Source organism: Acanthaster planci, linkage group LG18 (genome assembly GCF_054643075.1).
Source record: "Acanthaster planci isolate LZ-2023a linkage group LG18, COTS_SCS, whole genome shotgun sequence".
Lineage (NCBI taxonomy): Eukaryota > Metazoa > Echinodermata > Asteroidea > Valvatida > Acanthasteridae > Acanthaster > Acanthaster planci.
This window is the reverse complement of record NC_141794.1, coordinates 6,823,357-6,842,049: the sequence shown is the minus strand read 5'-3', so window position 1 is coordinate 6,842,049 and position 18,693 is coordinate 6,823,357. Positions and strand designations below refer to the sequence as shown.

General features: G+C 50.4%; 2 non-coding genes across 2 annotated transcripts; both read left to right on the top strand.

The window, feature by feature from the left end:
- Window positions 1-11,386: 11,386 nt before the first annotated feature.
- On the top strand, window positions 11,387-11,572 carry LOC147796140 (U2 spliceosomal RNA). The gene has a single exon (XR_015428356.1). It is a non-coding gene; the product is annotated as a U2 spliceosomal RNA (small nuclear RNA).
- A 5,346-nt stretch (window positions 11,573-16,918) lies between these two features.
- Window positions 16,919-17,111, top strand: LOC147796139 (U2 spliceosomal RNA). The gene has a single exon (XR_015428364.1). It is a non-coding gene; the product is annotated as a U2 spliceosomal RNA (small nuclear RNA).
- Window positions 17,112-18,693: the final 1,582 nt, after the last annotated feature.

Below are 18,693 nucleotides of genomic sequence, written 5' to 3'. Positions count from 1 at the left end.
TCGGGGGACATAAAAAAAGATAAAAACACGGACTGACTTAATTTTTGTTGAATTACTTTATCTCTCGGCTATTTCTTCCTCTCCGAAACATTTCGACAAAAAAAAGGCCATTTTACAAAAATGGACATTATATACCGTATGTTTCTGAGCAATAACGGCATGCAAGAATGCCAATAAAAAGTGGCAGGGAAAAGAGAGAGACAAAGACACGACACCCACTTCTTGTCTGGCGTCATCGCATTTTATTTTGACGGGTTTTCACATGACGATCTCCCCCCCCCCCTCCTCCAATTCTCCTTCTGTCCGTCCCCCCCCCCCGTGGACCTTTGACCTCGCTCTCTTGACCCCGTTTACCGCCAGCCAGAGGGCGCTGTCGCCCCAACCGCACGCTCGCGCAGCTTCTACCGCGTCCGCGCAGGCGTTATACCTGCTCTGCCGGCTTGTCGTCCGCATCATTTGCACTAGCGATTGAACAGAGCAAGAACATCATGTCTGGACGAGGCAAGGGAGGCAAAGGACTGGGCAAGGGGGGTGCCAAACGCCACCGGAAGGTCCTCCGTGACAACATCCAGGGCATCACCAAGCCGGCCATTCGTCGCCTTGCCCGCCGGGGAGGAGTGAAGCGCATCTCCGGTCTCATTTACGAGGAAACGCGTGGAGTCCTGAAAGTCTTCCTGGAGAACGTCATCCGCGATGCGGTCACCTACTGCGAACACGCCAAGAGGAAGACTGTCACTGCCATGGACGTGGTGTACGCGCTCAAGAGGCAAGGGCGGACGCTGTACGGCTTTGGGGGCTAGACCGCCGAATTCCCATTTCAAAACCAACGGCTCTCTTCAGAGCCACGACAGTTTTCCAAAAGAGATTTATTCCCACGCATAGCTGCTGTATGATTACCCTGTTCGTAATTAATAGCTATAATTGCCATCCTTCCTTAAGCTCGATCAATGACCCCGATCGTTTTCCCGTGGATTCTTTTTGTATGTTTCCCTCTCCGTTCCTTGTCGTTGCGGTTCATTTCGTCCCTCTCCGCGTTTTCCGTTTAATACGGTACGTAGCCGTCTTGTCGTAATGTGTTCGTGATACCCAAGTGACTTCCACAGCCCTGCTGTTTCACTGATGCGCGTCCGTGTGTACTGTCGTTGAGCCTGACGGTGGAAAGCGTTGAGTACTGGATGGAACGCGTGACGGGCGGAAGGGTGTTGCCGCGATGTAGGCGGAGTTGTGCTCAGCGTGAAAGTGCCGTGTGTGGTTGGTTGGGCGGTGGTGGTGCTGGGGGTGGTTTTTTTCTTCTCTTGACACAGAGCTGTCGGTGCACTTTGCCCTCTTGTCGCGGTCCCCCCCCCCCAAATTAACCTCAGTGTACATGTGACCAGTCAAGCGCTGCGCCCGCCCTTGGAGTCATCCAATCGGAAAGCGGTCCATTGTCAGGCCTTCGGCCCGGGATGCCGTTGCCGGGCTTAAGAGACGCTGGGTTGCCGTGCCCTGCACTCACTTGTGTCAAGCTCCGAGCACCCGACGCACCTCATCATGGCTCGCACCAAGCAGACGGCAAGAAAGAGCACGGGCGGGAAAGCCCCCAGGAAGCAGTTGGCCACCAAGGCGGCCCGCAAGAGCGCTCCGGCTACTGGCGGCGTCAAGAAACCTCACCGGTACAGGCCGGGAACCGTTGCCCTCCGTGAGATCCGTCGCTACCAGAAGAGCACCGAACTGCTGATCCGAAAGCTCCCCTTCCAGAGACTTGTGCGAGAAATTGCACAGGATTTCAAGACCGAGCTGCGATTCCAAAGTTCTGCCGTCATGGCTTTGCAGGAGGCTAGCGAGGCTTACCTGGTGGGCCTGTTCGAGGACACCAACCTGTGCGCCATCCACGCAAAGAGGGTCACCATCATGCCCAAGGACATCCAGTTGGCCCGCCGAATTCGCGGTGAACGGGCCTGAGTGTTGGCGCGCCACGACCACCAAACCTAACGGCTCTTATCAGAGCCACCACTACTTCAAAAAGAGAATGATTCTGCTCGAGTTGTCTGCGGGGAAAGGTAACGGCCACAGTTGAGTCAATAATATAACAAATTGAAAGGGCTCTCCGATTGCGATTTCACACGGGGCGTGATTGGTCTGCTTTTCCTTCCCTCTCCTTTAAGTTTTGTGTAGTTATTCGTATTTGGGTATGAATGAGCGTACAGTATCAGACGACCCCTCCCCGACAGCTTCACCCCGGCCCTCGCTTTGAAAGCGACCTTCTTTCGCCTTTGTGGAGTCCGATCGACTTCCTGACTGGTACTCTTGTCAATTTAGTTAGCGACGCGAAAGGCTGCGTTGTGCTTTGGCAGACGAATTCCGCGTTAGCCGCTTGAGAGGATGGCGGAGAAAATAACCAAATATTCAAATAGAACAGATAACTCGGTTGCACGGAACGGTTATTGACCGAACGAACGACCGACCGCTTTCAGCGTTTCCCTTGCCGTAAGTTTCAGCTTGCCCTTGCAAGCCATGCGCGTCTTCACGCCTGGGTGGCCGGGGGGCGCTCTTTTCAACTGGCGGGAAGGTGGACAATGCGCCCGTGTTCAGAATCCACGCCGCCCGTGATAAAAGCCGGCGTAGCCGTGACGCTTTTTCATTCGATCCCTCGATCTCTCACACTTCAAGCGCTCCAGCATGGCTCCTAAAGTTAGCGGGAAAGGTCAGAAGAAGGCCGGAAACACCAAGACCCCGACTCGCACAGACAAGAAGAGGCACCGGCGTCGCAAGGAGAGCTACGGCATCTACATTTATAAAGTCATGAAACAGGTGCACCCCGACACGGGCATCTCCAGCAAGGCCATGAGCATCATGAACAGCTTTGTCAATGACGTCTTCGAGCGCATCGCAACCGAGGCCTCTCGCCTTGCACACTACAACAAGAAGTCGACCATCACCAGCCGCGAGGTGCAGACAGCAGTTCGCCTGCTCCTGCCGGGAGAGCTTGCCAAGCATGCAGTCAGCGAGGGCACCAAGGCCGTCACCAAGTACACGACTTCCAAGTAGCCCGCCGCTACCAACCAAACGGCTCTTTTCAGAGCCAAAACAACTCCACGAAAGAGATGCTTTGCTTTTCTGCGTTCTTGGTCTCCTTTTGTCTAATACAGGTGCCTCGTAATTAAAAAGGTATTTTTCCGAATATCGCGCACACTGCAAGCAAATAGATATTGCCTCTTGACGGTGCTTGTATGGGGGGGGGGGTTGAGGTGAAAACTTTTCCTGATCTTTTTCGCACTCGCTCTGACCTTAATATTTGACGGTTGTTCAGATTGTCCAAGAGGGTGCCTCGTGTAAACGTCCAGACACCGTGAAACGGGCATTCCCCTTGCGAGGGACCTGTCGCAAAATATACAAACTGTATTTCTGACGGCTTCAGCCCCCCCCCCCCGGGGTGTGGTAACTCATGTGGACCCGGTTTTCTTTTCTCTCTGTTCTTTCTTTCTTTTGGCTTTGTTACATTTTGGTTCCCGTTCATGGACTTGATTTTGTGTTTATCCCGGCCTGTGGGCTCCGGCTCATCCAACCGTGCGATGGACCCGCTGCGTGACGTGATTGGCTAGTTGGTACGCTTCGGCCAATCCACTGGACTGCTATAACTTGTGTCGCGGGCCCCAGAGCAACCATTCCAGCGCAACTGCGACCCGGTGAACAGATCTGCACACTGATTTCTCTCAAGATGTCTGGACGAGGAAAGAGCGGCAAATCCAGAAGCAAGGCCAAGAGCAGGTCATCGCGGGCTGGCCTTCAGTTTCCCGTTGGCCGCGTTCACCGATTCCTGCGCAAGGGAAACTACGCCGAACGTGTTGGCGCCGGTGCCCCTGTCTACCTGGCTGCAGTGATGGAGTACCTTACCGCTGAGATCTTGGAGCTAGCCGGTAATGCTGCCCGCGACAACAAGAAGACAAGAATCAACCCACGTCACCTGCAACTTGCCATACGCAACGACGAGGAGCTCAACAAGCTGATGAGCGGGGTAACCATCGCGCAAGGAGGTGTGCTCCCCAATATTCAGTCGGTCCTCTTGCCCAAGAAGACCGCCAAAGTCTCCAACTGAAAGGACGGGCCCCTTGCCCCGCGAACCCAAAGGCTCTTTTCAGGGCCGCCACTATTTCAAAGAAGAGATAGGTCGATGGCTGTTTAATTGAAAGCCCCCTTTGTGCCATGCTACTTCGGATGTTGTGTTATTTTCTAGGTTTATCTTTCTAGTTACTTCTCGGAACTGTATTAATATTCGTTCTTGATCGCTTCCATCTTTTCGTTTCATTCCAATATTGAACGATACGCCGCAGTTCGGCCTTGCCGAAGTCCCACCTGCTTGTTCCTCCTTCAAACGTCGGCCCCGCCTTCGAACCGACCCCGCTGGACGAGGCCCGGTTGGTGTCTCTTTGCGACTCCAAATTGCAGCCTGCCTTTCTCTTTACTCCTGCCGTGCCGGCCGTTGCGGTGCTGTATAATGACATGTTTGTGTTTCGAACCTGAATCCAGGCAACGCGCGTCAAATATGCAACGCGTATAACTTACGCAACAGACGTGCATTCTTTTCATTGTTCTAAGGGCCGTTCATCTCATCAAATATTCAGCACGCAGTGTGTGCTTGCAAACTTTCCAAGTTTACAAATGATGTGTTGGTTCATCATTGTGTATTGACATGTTCAGCTTTTTATTATGCGCCGTCGGGTGCGCGCTTCTACGTAGCGCAAAAGGCAAGTGCGTGCCTCATGGATGATTTTCAATAATTTTGGAACTGCATCGTTTGGCTCTTACTGCCGACAGTAAACCATCCTTTCACACGTACATTCAACACGTGATCCCGTGAAGCACACCCTCACGGCCTTTCAAGTTTAAAACCCGATAGGTTCTTCTCACAAGTCCTGAATGTGAAATACGGGTATATCACGGGTTCTGCCGTTAAAAGTAAAGAGTGTAAGCAATGGCACACTGTCACTGTCACGAGGTCTTGGAAGCGTGCTATATCGCCACGCCCACAACGTGGGATCACTTCCGGCGCGGTGTCGAGTGTAGACACAGTGCAATTGCAATTGTGAAGGGCGCCATCTTGTGGCTTGCATATAGTGCGGCGCAGGTACTTGCGCAGAGTCGACCGTGGGAACATGTCTCACTGAAAGATTGTTCATGATATTAACAGAAATTGCCAAAGTTCAAGGTCATGTCCTCATTTACTGTCACGATCGAGAGGTTATCTTGGGCTGCGTAATGTGGAAAATACTGATCTTTATCGCTTCTCGGCCTTTTGGCTAAGATCACATATCTTTGTTCTTGGCCTTCACATCGGCACCAGGAGCGAGTTCCGGAGGTCTGCTCGAAGATTTTCCCGACATCTGGCCGTTCTGGAGGTATTCATCGGCTGGGCTGGGTTCACCGCTCATCGGTTTCTTCCTGAACATCAAGCTTCACCTGGTACAACTTTGTACATTTTGTACTTTCGTCACTTGCCGGCTGGTCTTCTACCTCTACCCAGGGAGCTGCAGTCTTCAGTCAGCTGAACACGCCCGCCTGCCCTGTGCAGTGCGCGGACCCTGGGTATTTCAGAGCCGGTCCGGTGAGTGTTCCTTTTTTCAGCATAGTCCAGCAGTTGTGGTCTGTGCCTTTTTCTTTTCTGTACAGTCTAGCAGTAGTAGTCTGTGCTTTTTTCTTTTTTCTTTTTTCATTTCTGCTCAGTGCAGTGATCCTTTTGCTTTTTTCACTTTTTCTTTGCTTATTTTCTGGCCGTGCAGTTGACGGCATTTTTACATTTCATTATGACTTCAGTTAGGAGGGCTGGTGTTGTCGAGCTAAGGTTCGACGGCCCAGTCTCTCCGGATAGGTTATTTCAAAGATTGAAGCAGTTGGGAGTGTCAACTGCGGGCCATCTAGTAGCTGCACAACAACTCCCGGGTAATAGGTACGATGTGAAGTTTAAGTCGTCGTGCCTTTGCCGGGAGTTTGTGCCCAAACTGGAGCAGCTTGATAATTGTATTGTGACGGATTTTGATGGATTAACTGTAGTAACTGTTAAGTATGTTTCTCTTGACATTGACGATAATGTTGTAAGATCGATTTTGGGGCGTTTCGGGCAAGTTCTGGAGGGTCGCTTCTGCACCTTCCCGAATGAACCCACTGTATTCAATGGTAACCGCCAATACCGGATGAGGGTGACGAAACCTATTCCCTCCGTCATCCGGATTGGCGACAGAAATGCCTGGATCTCTCACCCGGGCCAGGTTCGTACCTGTGCTCGATGTGGGAGCGATGGCCATATGGCCAAGGACTGCCAGGAACATAAGTGCCTGAAATGCCTTGAAATCGGTCATGTTTCCTCTGATTGTCCAAATAGTCTGAGATGCACCATCTGTGGCCGGGAGGGGCACGGATTTAGGGCTTGCCCTAAGTCATTTGCTAATAAGATTTCCCCAGGTCGTAGATGGTCCAAAGTAGATGTACACCAGACGGACGACGAAGAGGAGCAGATATCCACCGAAACAGCAACATCGGCCTCCTCGGTGCCAACGGCTACGCGGGATGAAATCCCTGCCGCATTGTGCATTAGGTGCAATGCAATGGCTGGACCATTCCCGGTGGAATCTGTATGTATTGTTTGTGATAATTTTATTGAATCTAAGTTTACAGTTATTAGTTGTGTTAACTGTCTGGGCCGTAATGGTCCTCCCCGTCTTGTATGTAGCAGGTCCGCATGTGAGAAGTCCGTCAAAGTCAAAATCACCAAGAAGGCAACCAAGAGATCAAGGTCACCAGAGTCGTCTGACAAGGTCAATAAGATTATTGTTGTAGAGTCTGAGCCAGTTACCCAGCGGACTGTCTCTCCCCCTGTCACCGAGTCGGCCCCGGCTGAGGCGGACTCTTCCCCCATCCCTTCTCCCGTGTCTCCCCTTCCTCCCTCATCCCCACCTAACCCAACCGTCCCTCCCGCCCCTCCTCAACCCCTTTCTTCTTCATCCTCCTCTTCCGCTTCAGAGACGGATTCTAGTGACATGGAAACGTCTTCCACCACAGACAACGAGCACGTGCCGACTTTTTGGGATGAAGCCTCGTCCCAAATCGTAGCGGCACGATCGAAGATGATGAACATCACGCACAGACCTGGCCATCCGGACTTCACCCTTTTGTGCCGCCGGACAGAGTGCGACTTTTCTACGTGCTCTTGGGTCTTCCTACGGCGGCACGTCCAGGAGGAACATCAAGACCTCACCCTCCTGGATCTGTTCTGTAAGTTGTGTGACTGCCGTTTAAAGAATCCAGCCGAGTGGATTTCACACATGGCCAATTTCCATGCCAAGGAGGTGTTAGATAAAACCCCATCGTTTTTGGATATCTATCCTTAATTTGTCTGTCTGCCCTCTTACTGTTGTCATACGATGGCTCCCTCTCTTTTTCCCATTATCTCCTTTTGTCTGACATTTTGTGTTTCTTTCTCTTTTACTGTGTTCAGTTGTTTTCTCGTGTTATTTTCATTTCTTCCCGTGTTTTATGATGTTCTTCATTAGACTTTTTTCTATTCTAGTTATGGTCTCCCTTATATCCCTAAATGTAAACGGCATGAGGGACGTCTCTAAGAGAACAAAGGTTTTTGAGCTCTGTAACAATTATGATATTTCTTGTTTACAAGAATGCCATGTGGCCACCCTCTCTGACATTTCCACTTGGAAATCAGAATGGGGTGGCGCTCTTTTTGCTTCTCTTGGAACCTCCAGCTCTTGTGGCACCATTATTCTTGTCAATAAAAATTGTTCTTTTTCTTTTTCTTCTGTTTCTACAGATTCCTCTGGTCGGATTGTTAGCGGGGTGTTAAGCGGACCCGCAGGCCGTGTGCACTTGTGCACGGTTTATGCCCCCGTTTCACCCCTTGATCGTCGTTCTTTCTTCAATAATTTATCTCCTTTTCTTTCTTCTAGCCTTCCGGTGATTTTAGTTGGTGATTTCAATTGTGTTCTAGATCCTGGCTTAGATAGACGAGGTTCCTCCTTTTCTTCTATCAGTATTGGTGCCGCGGAGCTGGGGGAAATTCTCCAAGATTTTTCCCTTCGTGACATTTGGAGATCGGGTAATCCTTCTTCTTTTTCTTTTACTTGGCGTAATGCCGCAAATACTGCCATGAGCCGTCTTGACAGATTTTATGTCTCAAATGCACTGGTGGTGGAAGACTGTTCACACCATCCAGTATATTTTTCAGACCATGATGGTGTTGTTTTAAAATTACATCTCCCCAAACAGGTTAAGGCTAAGCGTGGTTACTGGAAGTGTAATACTTCCATTCTTAATGACCCTGTTTTCAATAAATGTTTCAGGAAGTCATACAGGGACTGGCAAACTCTCCTGGAGGGGTTTGATTCTGAACTTCTCTGGTGGGAGGAAGTTAAGACTCGCACCAAAAAACTGATCATATCTCATTGTTGTCGTCTGGCAAAAGCCAGAAAAAAGCATAAAAACAAATTGTTAGAAAAATACAATAATCTGATTTCTGAGCTCAACACAGGTCACAGCAGCCCAGATTTGCTTCGTCGCCTGGATGAAGTCAGATCTGGGTTGTCAAAACTGGATGATTTTGCAGCGGAGGGTGCTCGTGTTCGAGCCAGGGTCTCTGACCTGGTTGAGGGCGAGCGCCCTTCCAAGAGATTCTTTAATTATGAAACTAATTATGTTAAAAAGAAGTCTATTCCCTCCATCCGTAGTTCAAAGGGAGACGTTGTTTCTGACAACCCAAGCATAGCTGAAGTATTTCATGAATTTTATTCTGATTTGTTTTCAGAGGACGAAGTAATTGAAGATTTACATGCGGAATTTTTAGATAATTTAACTTCTAGGGTCCCCGACGATTTTCGGGATGACCTGGATTCGCCGCTGACTTTAGAGGAATTAGGTTTTGCCTTAAATAATATGAAAAATGATAAATCGCCAGGTGATGATGGGTTGCCAAAAGAATTTTATTCCCAATTTTGGGACATTATTGGCCCGGACCTCCTTAGAGTTTATAATGCTTCTTTTAATCTGAGTACTCTCCCCCCTTCCATGCGAAGGGGTGTTATCACTTTGTTAGATAAATCAGGAGATCCTCTTGATCCGCAGAATAAGAGGCCGATTTCTCTGTTAAATGTAGATTACAAGATATTTGCTAAAGCCATTTCCCTTCGATTGGGAAGAGTTCTTCCATGCATTATTAACCATTTCCAAACATGTGGTATTAAAGGCCGAAGTATTCATGATAACGCCCGTCTTCTTAGAGACCTGGTAGATTTCATTGAGTCTAAGAACCTTAACACTCTCGTCATCTCTTTAGATCAGCAGAAGGCGTTCGACCGTGTTAACTGGAATTTTTTGTTCAAAGTTCTGAAAAGATTGGGCTTCGGCCCTGTTTTTATACGTTACATTAAACTTTTTTATACTGATATTTCTAGTCGTGTTTTAGTTAACGGTTGCTTGTCTGCTCCCTTCTCTGTTTGGAAGGGAGTAAGACAAGGTTGTCCTTTATCTCCATTACTGTATGTTCTTTTCATTGAACCGTTTGCTTGCAGAGTCTACAAAGACAACTTCATTAATGGGGTAACCATCCCTGGTGCTGATGGGCTGCAATGCAAAATAATTCAGTATGCCGATGACACCACGTGTGTTGTCAGGGACTATAAGTCTCTGAAACGATTGTTTTATATTATTTCTCTTTTTGAGAAAAGCACCGGTTCGAGATTGAACTTTCATAAATCATGTGGTCTCATTTTAGGTGATTGGCCGATTCCCCTGTCCAACTTTGCCGGCATTAACTGGACCCGGGAACCAATAAAGATCAACGGTTTCTGGGTTGGTCCGGGGGACACGGCTGCCAAGAATTGGGAGGCGAGACTTCCAAAGTTCCGAGCTCAAGTAGAACACTGGCAGTCCCGCACTCTCCCCCTGTTCAGTAAAGTTTATGTTATTAATGTGTTTCTTTTGTCACTTTTATTTTATGTAGCCCCAGTTTATCCACTTCCAAGTGTCGTCGAGAAGGAGGTTAACCGACTTATCTTTTCATTCCTGTGGTCTGGCAAAACGGAACTGGTTCAAAGGGCCTTTTTGTTTCTCCCAGTAGAGAAAGGTGGTTTAGGTATTTGTCATTTACGTTGTAAATGTGAGGCCCTTTATCTTCGATGCGTATCCTCTCTGTACGGTGAGAACGGACCACCTTGGCGATTTTTTGCCTATTTTTGGGCCGCTCTTTCCCTTAGAGATTTTTTGCCGACCAGGGTATGTTCAAACGTTTATCCTCACTCGTCTCATGTTAATAATTGTTATAATTATCTCTGTAAACTGGTGCGATCGACTGCCGCCTTGGTTCCTGATCTAGATTGGGAAACAGTTTTGGCTAAATATTTGTATAATATTTTTGTGCTCAACATTTGTCTTCCGCCCCCGTCGAGGTATAGCCCTCCTAGGGACGCGGATTTTCAAATTATTTCTCACTCTTTTGTAGATGGTAAACTCCGGGAGTTCAACTGGAGAACAGCCTGGGGGGCAGTGAAAACCAGACAACGTCTTGCTGTGTGGGGCATTGGAAATTCTCTGTGCCCCCGAAGTAATTGTAAGCAGCTGGAGTCGCTGTCCCACGTTCTATGGGAATGCTCGTTTGTGTCCCTTCTGTGGGACTGGGTTCAGAATCTGTGCCACCGTACCCTGGGTAGGAACTTTACCCTCACTAAGAATTGTGTCTTGTATGGTGAGGGGCTTACACCCGGTAATTCCAGTCACATTTTTATTTGGTACATTATTTCCGCTGTGAAATTCCACATTTGGTCTTCGCGTTGCGAAGTGCTGTTCGATCAGTCAGTTGTCTCTCCCGAGTTGATTCTGCGTCGTTGTAGAAATTTCATTAAGGGTCGGATTCAGGCCGACTTCTTGAGAATGGACCAGATCAGGTTCGTCAAACACTGGTGCGCCCACGGTCGCACGGTCAAAATTGAAAAGGATAAATTGTACATCTTTTTGTAATTAATCTTTTTGTATTCTTATTGTAGATAGGAGGCGCCAGCCCCTGGGAAAAGTCGAGACTTCACCGATGCTGCTGGGACCCCTTAAGGATCTCCGGCGGCGGGACTGGCGTATCCCCATACTGCGGTTTGGGAGTAACTGTGTTGTGGTAATAGTAGTTTAACTTTGAGACTTATGTAATTTGGTTATTGTAGTTAACTTCGGGACTTATGTAATTTGGAATCTGTAGATATCTCTGGTGTGTTTTGTGACTTTTTGGTCTTTTTGATGTTTGTTGTCGACCGGTGACACTTGTTTTCCTGTTTGTATGGTTTTAGTTAGTTCCCGTACGGGCAGGGGGGCTCGAAACCCCAACAAACTGAGTTCCGGCGACTGGTAAGTCGGCCTGCCCGGGACATTCTTAAGTCCCAAATCAAAATTCAGTATCTGTTCTTTTCAGTGTGATATCTGAAACGCTGTTCATTGAACAGCCAGTTTATCAAACTGATTTTTGAACTTGGGCTGTGGAATAGGGGCTTGCCTCGTCCCGGCCACGGGTTGGCCCGGTATAGCAGTACATCCGGGATTCGGCCCACTCCCTTCGGGGGACATAAAAAAAGATAAAAACACGGACTGACTTAATTTTTGTTGAATTACTTTATCTCTCGGCTATTTCTTCCTCTCCGAAACATTTCGACAAAAAAAAGGCCATTTTACAAAAAGACATTATATACAGTATGTTTCTGAGCAATAACGGCATGCAAGAATGCCAATAAAAAGTGGCAGGGAAAAGAGAGAGACAAAGACACGACACCCACTTCTTGTCTGGCGTCATCGCATTTTATTTTGACGGGTTTTCACATGACGATCTCCCCCCCCCTCCTCCAATTCTCCTTCTGTCCCTGCCCCCCCCCCCCCGTGGACCTTTGACCTCGCTCTCTTGACCCCGTTTACCGCCAGATGGCGCTGTCGCCCCGACCGCACGCTCGCGCAGCTTCTACCGCGTCCGCGCAGGCGTTATACCTGCTCTGCCGGCTTGTCGTCCGCATCATTTGCACTAGCGATTGAACAGAGCAAGAACATCATGTCTGGACGAGGCAAGGGAGGCAAAGGACTGGGCAAGGGGGGTGCCAAACGCCACCGGAAGGTCCTCCGTGACAACATCCAGGGCATCACCAAGCCGGCCATTCGTCGCCTTGCCCGCCGGGGAGGAGTGAAGCGCATCTCCGGTCTCATTTACGAGGAAACGCGTGGAGTCCTGAAAGTCTTCCTGGAGAACGTCATCCGCGATGCGGTCACCTACTGCGAACACGCCAAGAGGAAGACTGTCACTGCCATGGACGTGGTGTACGCGCTCAAGAGGCAAGGGCGGACGCTGTACGGCTTTGGGGGCTAGACCGCCGAATTCCCATTTCAAAACCAACGGCTCTCTTCAGAGCCACGACAGTTTTCCAAAAGAGATTTATTCCCACGCATAGCTGCTGTATGATTACCCTGTTCGTAATTAATAGCTATAATTGCCATCCTTCCTTAAGCTCGATCAATGACCCCGATCGTTTTCCCGTGGATTCTTTTTGTACGTTTCCCTCTCCGTTCCTTGTCGTTGCGGTTCATTTCGTCCCTCTCCGCGTTTTCCGTTTAATATACGGTACGTAGCCGTGTTGTCGTAATGTGTTCGTGATACCCAAGTGACTTCCACAGCCCTGCTGTTTCACTGATGCGCGTCCGTGCGTACTGTCGTTGAGCCTGACGGTGGAAAGCGTTGAGTACTGGATGGAACGCGTGACGGGCGGAAGGGTGTTGCCGCGATGTAGGCGGAGTTGTGCTCAGCGTGAAAGTGCCGTGTGTGGTTGGTTGGGCGGTGGTGGTGCTGGGGGTGGTTTTTTTCTTCTCTTGACACAGAGCTGTCGGTGCACTTTGCCTTCTTGTCGCGGTCCCCCCCCCCCCAATTAACCTCAGTGTACATGTGACCAGTCAAGCGCTGCGCCCGCCCTTGGAGTTATCCAATCGGAAAGCGGTCCATTGTCAGGCCTTCGGCCCGGGATGCCGTTGCCGGGCTTAAGAGACGCTGGGTTGCCGTGCCCTGCACTCACTTGTGTCAAGCTCCAAGCACCCGACGCACCTCATCATGGCTCGTACCAAGCAGACGGCAAGAAAGAGCACGGGCGGGAAAGCCCCCAGGAAGCAGTTGGCCACCAAGGCGGCCCGCAAGAGCGCTCCGGCTACTGGCGGCGTCAAGAAACCTCACCGGTACAGGCCGGGAACCGTTGCCCTCCGTGAGATCCGTCGCTACCAGAAGAGCACCGAACTGCTGATCCGAAAGCTCCCCTTCCAGAGACTTGTGCGAGAAATTGCACAGGATTTCAAGACCGAGCTGCGATTCCAAAGTTCTGCCGTCATGGCTTTGCAGGAGGCTAGCGAGGCTTACCTGGTGGGCCTGTTCGAGGACACCAACCTGTGCGCCATCCACGCAAAGAGGGTCACCATCATGCCCAAGGACATCCAGTTGGCCCGCCGAATTCGCGGTGAACGGGCCTGAGTGTTGGCGCGCCACGACCACCAAACCTAACGGCTCTTATCAGAGCCACCACTACTTCAAAAAGAGAATGATTCTGCTCGAGTTGTCTGCGGGGAAAGGTGCTGGGCGGGAGGAAATTAAACACAACCGAGTAACGGCCACAGTTGAGTCAATAATACAACAAATTGAAAGGGCTCTCCGATTGCGATTTCACACGGGGCGTGATTGGTCTGCTTTTCCTTCCCTCTCCTTTAAGTTTTGTGTAGTTATTCGTATTTGGGTATGAATGAGCGTACAGTATCAGACGACCCCTCCCCGACAGCTTCACCCCGGCCCTCGCTTTGAAAGCGACCTTGTTTCGCCTTTGTGGAGTCCGATCGACTTCCTGACTGGTACTCTTGTCAATTTAGTTAGCGACGCGAAAGGCTGCGTTGTGCTTTGGCAGACGAATTCCGCGTTAGCCGCTTGAGAGGATGGCGGAGAAAATAACCAAATATTCAAATAGAACAGATAACTCGGTTGCACGGAACGGTTATTGACCGAACGAACGACCGACCGCTTTCAGCGTTTCCCTTGCCGTAAGTTTCAGCTTGCCCTTGCAAGCCATGCGCGTCTTCACGCCTGGGTGGCCGGGGGGCGCTCTTTTCAACTGGCGGGAAGGTGGACAATGCGCCCGTGTTCAGAATCCACGCCGCCCATGATAAAAGCCGGCGTAGCCGTGACGCTTTTTCATTCGATCCCTCGATCTCTCACACTTCAAGCGCTCCAGCATGGCTCCTAAAGTTAGCGGGAAAGGTCAGAAGAAGGCCGGAAACACCAAGACCCCGACTCGCACAGACAAGAAGAGGCACCGGCGTCGCAAGGAGAGCTACGGCATCTACATTTATAAAGTCATGAAACAGGTGCACCCCCGACACGGGCATCTCCAGCAAGGCCATGAGCATCATGAACAGCTTTGTCAATGACGTCTTCGAGCGCATCGCAACCGAGGCCTCTCGCCTTGCACACTACAACAAGAAGTCGACCATCACCAGCCGCGAGGTGCAGACAGCAGTTCGCCTGCTCCTGCCGGGAGAGCTTGCCAAGCATGCAGTCAGCGAGGGCACCAAGGCCGTCACCAAGTACACGACTTCCAAGTAGCCCGCCGCTACCAACCAAACGGCTCTTTTCAGAGCCAAAACAACTCCACGAAAGAGATGCTTTGCTTTTCTGCTCCTCGTTAGTCTTTTCCCCCTTTTGTTTTCGACGTTGGGTGTGGTTCACTGAGACATTCTGTTGTACATTATTTCCCCGTTCTTGGTCTCCTTTTGTCTAATACAGGTGCCTCGTAATTAAAAAGGTATTTTTCCGAATATCGCGCACACTGCAAGCAAATAGATATTACCTCTTGACGGTGCTTGTATGGGGGGGGGGTTGAGGTGAAAACTTTTCCTGATCTTTTTCGCACTCGCTCTGACCTTGATATTTGACGGTTGTTCAGATTGTCCAAGAGGGTGCCTCGTGTAAACGTCCAGACACCGTGAAACGGGCATTCCCCTTGCGAGGGACCTGTCGCAAAATATACAAACTGTATTTCTGACGGCTTCAGCCCCCCCCCCCCAGGGGTGTGGTAACTCATGTGGACCCGGTTTTCTTTTCTCTCTGTTCTTTCTTTCTTTTGGCTTTGTTACATTTTGGTTCCCGTTCATGGACTTGATTTTGTGTTTATCCCGGCCTGTGGGCTCCGGCTCATCCAACCGTGCGATGGACCCGCTGCGTGACGTGATTGGCTAGTTGGTACGCTTCGGCCAATCCACTGGACTGCTATAACTTGTGTCGCGGGCCCCGGAGCAACCATTCCAGCGCAACTGCGACCCGGTGAACAGATCTGCACACTGATTTCTCTCAAGATGTCTGGACGAGGAAAGAGCGGCAAATCCAGAAGCAAGGCCAAGAGCAGGTCATCGCGGGCTGGCCTTCAGTTTCCCGTTGGCCGCGTTCACCGATTCCTGCGCAAGGGAAACTACGCCGAACGTGTTGGCGCCGGTGCCCCTGTCTACCTGGCTGCAGTGATGGAGTACCTTACCGCTGAGATCTTGGAGCTAGCCGGTAATGCTGCCCGCGACAACAAGAAGACAAGAATCAACCCACGTCACCTGCAACTTGCCATACGCAACGACGAGGAGCTCAACAAGCTGATGAGCGGGGTAACCATCGCGCAAGGAGGTGTGCTCCCCAATATTCAGTCGGTCCTCTTGCCCAAGAAGACCGCCAAAGTCTCCAACTGAAAGGACGGGCCCCTTGCCCCGCGAACCCAAAGGCTCTTTTCAGGGCCGCCACTATTTCAAAGAAGAGACAGGTCGATGGCTGTTTAATTGAAAGCCCCCTTTGTGCCATGCTACTTCGGATGTTGTGTTATTTTCTAGGTTTATCTTTCTAGTTACTTCTCTGAACTGTATTAATATTCGTTCTTGATCGCTTCCCTCTTTTCGTTTCATTCCAATATTGAACGATACGCCGCAGTTCGGCCTTGCCGAAGTCCCACCTGCTTGTTCCTCCTTCAAACGTCGGCCCCGCCTTCGAACCGAGGCCCGGTCTGTGTCTCTTTGCGACTCCAAATTGCAGCCTGCCTTTCTCTTTACTCCTGCCGTGCCGGCCGTTGCGGTGCTGTATAATGACATGTTTGTGTTTCGAACCTGAATCCAGGCAACGCGCGTCAAATATGCAACGCGTATAACTTACGCAACAGACGTGCATTCTTTTCATTGTTCTAAGGGCCGTTCATCTCATCAAATATTCAGCACGCAGTGTGTGCTTGCAAACTTTCCAAGTTTACAAATGATGTGTTGGTTCATCATTGTGTATTGACATGTTCAGCTTTTTATTATGCGCCGTCGGGTGCGCGCTTCTACGTAGCGCAAAAGGCAAGTGCGTGCCTCATGGATGATTTTCAATAATTTTGGAACTGCATCGTTTGGCTCTTACTGCCGACAGTAAACCATCCTTTCACACGTACATTCAACACGTGATCCCGTGAAGCACACCCTCACGGCCTTTCAAGTTTAAAACCCGATAGGTTCTTCTCACAAGTCCTGAATGTGAAATACGGATATATCACGGGTTCTGCCGTTAAAAGTAAAGAGTGTAAGCAATGGCACACTGTCACTGTCACGAGGTCTTGGAAGCGTGCTATATCGCCACGCCCACAACGTGGGATCACTTCCGGCGCGGTGTCGAGTGTAGACACAGTGCAATTGTGAAGGGCGCCATCTTGTGGCTTGCATATAGTGCGGCGCAGGTACTTGCGCAGAGTCGACCGTGGGAACATTTCTCACTGAAAGATTGTTCATGATATTAACAGAAATTGCCAAAGTTCAAGGTCATGTCCTCATTTACTGTCACGATCGAGAGGTTATCTTGGGCTGCGTAATGTGGAAAATACTGATCTTTATCGCTTCTCGGCCTTTTGGCTAAGATCATGTGTAGTATCTGTTCTTTTCAGTGTGATATCTGAAACGCTGTTCATTGAACAGCCAGTTTATCAAACTGATTTTTGAACTTGGGCTGTGGAATAGGGGCTTGCCTCGTCCCGGCCACGGGTTGGCCCGGTATAGCAGTACATCCGGGATTCGGCCCACTCCCTTCGGGGGACATAAAAAAAGATAAAAACACGGACTGACTTAATTTTTGTTGAATTACTTTATCTCTCGGCTATTTCTTCCTCTCCGAAACATTTCGACAAAAAAGGCCATTTTACAAAAATGGACATTATATACAGTATGTTTCTGAGCAATAACGGCATGCAAGAATGCCAATAAAAAGTGGCAGGGAAAAGAGAGAGACAAAGACACGACACCCACTTCTTGTCTGGCGTCATCGCATTTTATTTTGACGGGTTTTCACATGACGATCTCCCCCCCCCCCTCCTCCAATTCTCCTTCTGTCCGTCCCCCCCCCCGTGGACCTTTGACCTCGCTCTCTTGACCCCGTTTACCGCCAGATGGCGCTGTCGCCCCGACCGCACGCTCGCGCAGCTTCTACCGCGTCCGCGCAGGCGTTATACCTGCTCTGCCGGCTTGTCGTCCGCATCATTTGCACTAGCGATTGAACAGAGCAAGAACATCATGTCTGGACGAGGCAAGGGAGGCAAAGGACTGGGCAAGGGGGGTGCCAAACGCCACCGGAAGGTCCTCCGTGACAACATCCAGGGCATCACCAAGCCGGCCATTCGTCGCCTTGCCCGCCGGGGAGGAGTGAAGCGCATCTCCGGTCTCATTTACGAGGAAACGCGTGGAGTCCTGAAAGTCTTCCTGGAGAACGTCATCCGCGATGCGGTCACCTACTGCGAACACGCCAAGAGGAAGACTGTCACTGCCATGGACGTGGTGTACGCGCTCAAGAGGCAAGGGCGGACGCTGTACGGCTTTGGGGGCTAGACCGCCGAATTCCCATTTCAAAACCAACGGCTCTCTTCAGAGCCACGACAGTTTTCCAAAAGAGATTTATTCCCACGCATAGCTGCTGTATGATTACCCTGTTCGTAATTAATAGCTATAATTGCCATCCTTCCTTAAGCTCGATCAATGACCCCGATCGTTTTCCCGTGGATTCTTTTTGTACGTTTCCCTCTCCGTTCCTTGTCGTTGCGGTTCATTTCGTCCCTCTCCGCGTTTTCCGTTTAATATACGGTACGTAGCCGTGTTGTCGTAATGTGTTCGTGATACCCAAGTGACTTCCACAGCCCTGCTGTTTCACTGATGCGCGTCCGTGTGTACTGTCGTTGAGCCTGACGGTGGAAAGCGTTGAGTACTGGATGGAACGCGTAACGGGCGGAAGGGTGTTGCCGCGATGTAGGCGGAGTTGTGCTCAGCGTGAAAGTGCCGTGTGTGGTTGGTTGGGCGGTGGTGGTGCTGGGGGTGGTTTTTTTCTTCTCTTGACACAGAGCTGTCGGTGCACTTTGCCTTCTTGTCGCGGTCCCCCCCCCCAATTAACCTCAGTGTACATGTGACCAGTCAAGCGCTGCGCCCGCCCTTGGAGTTATCCAATCGGAAAGCGGTCCATTGTCAGGCCTTCGGCCCGGGATGCCGTTGCCGGGCTTAAGAGACGCTGGGTTGCCGTGCCCTGCACTCACTTGTGTCAAGCTCCAAGCACCCGACGCACCTCATCATGGCTCGTACCAAGCAGACGGCAAGAAAGAGCACGGGCGGGAAAGCCCCCAGGAAGCA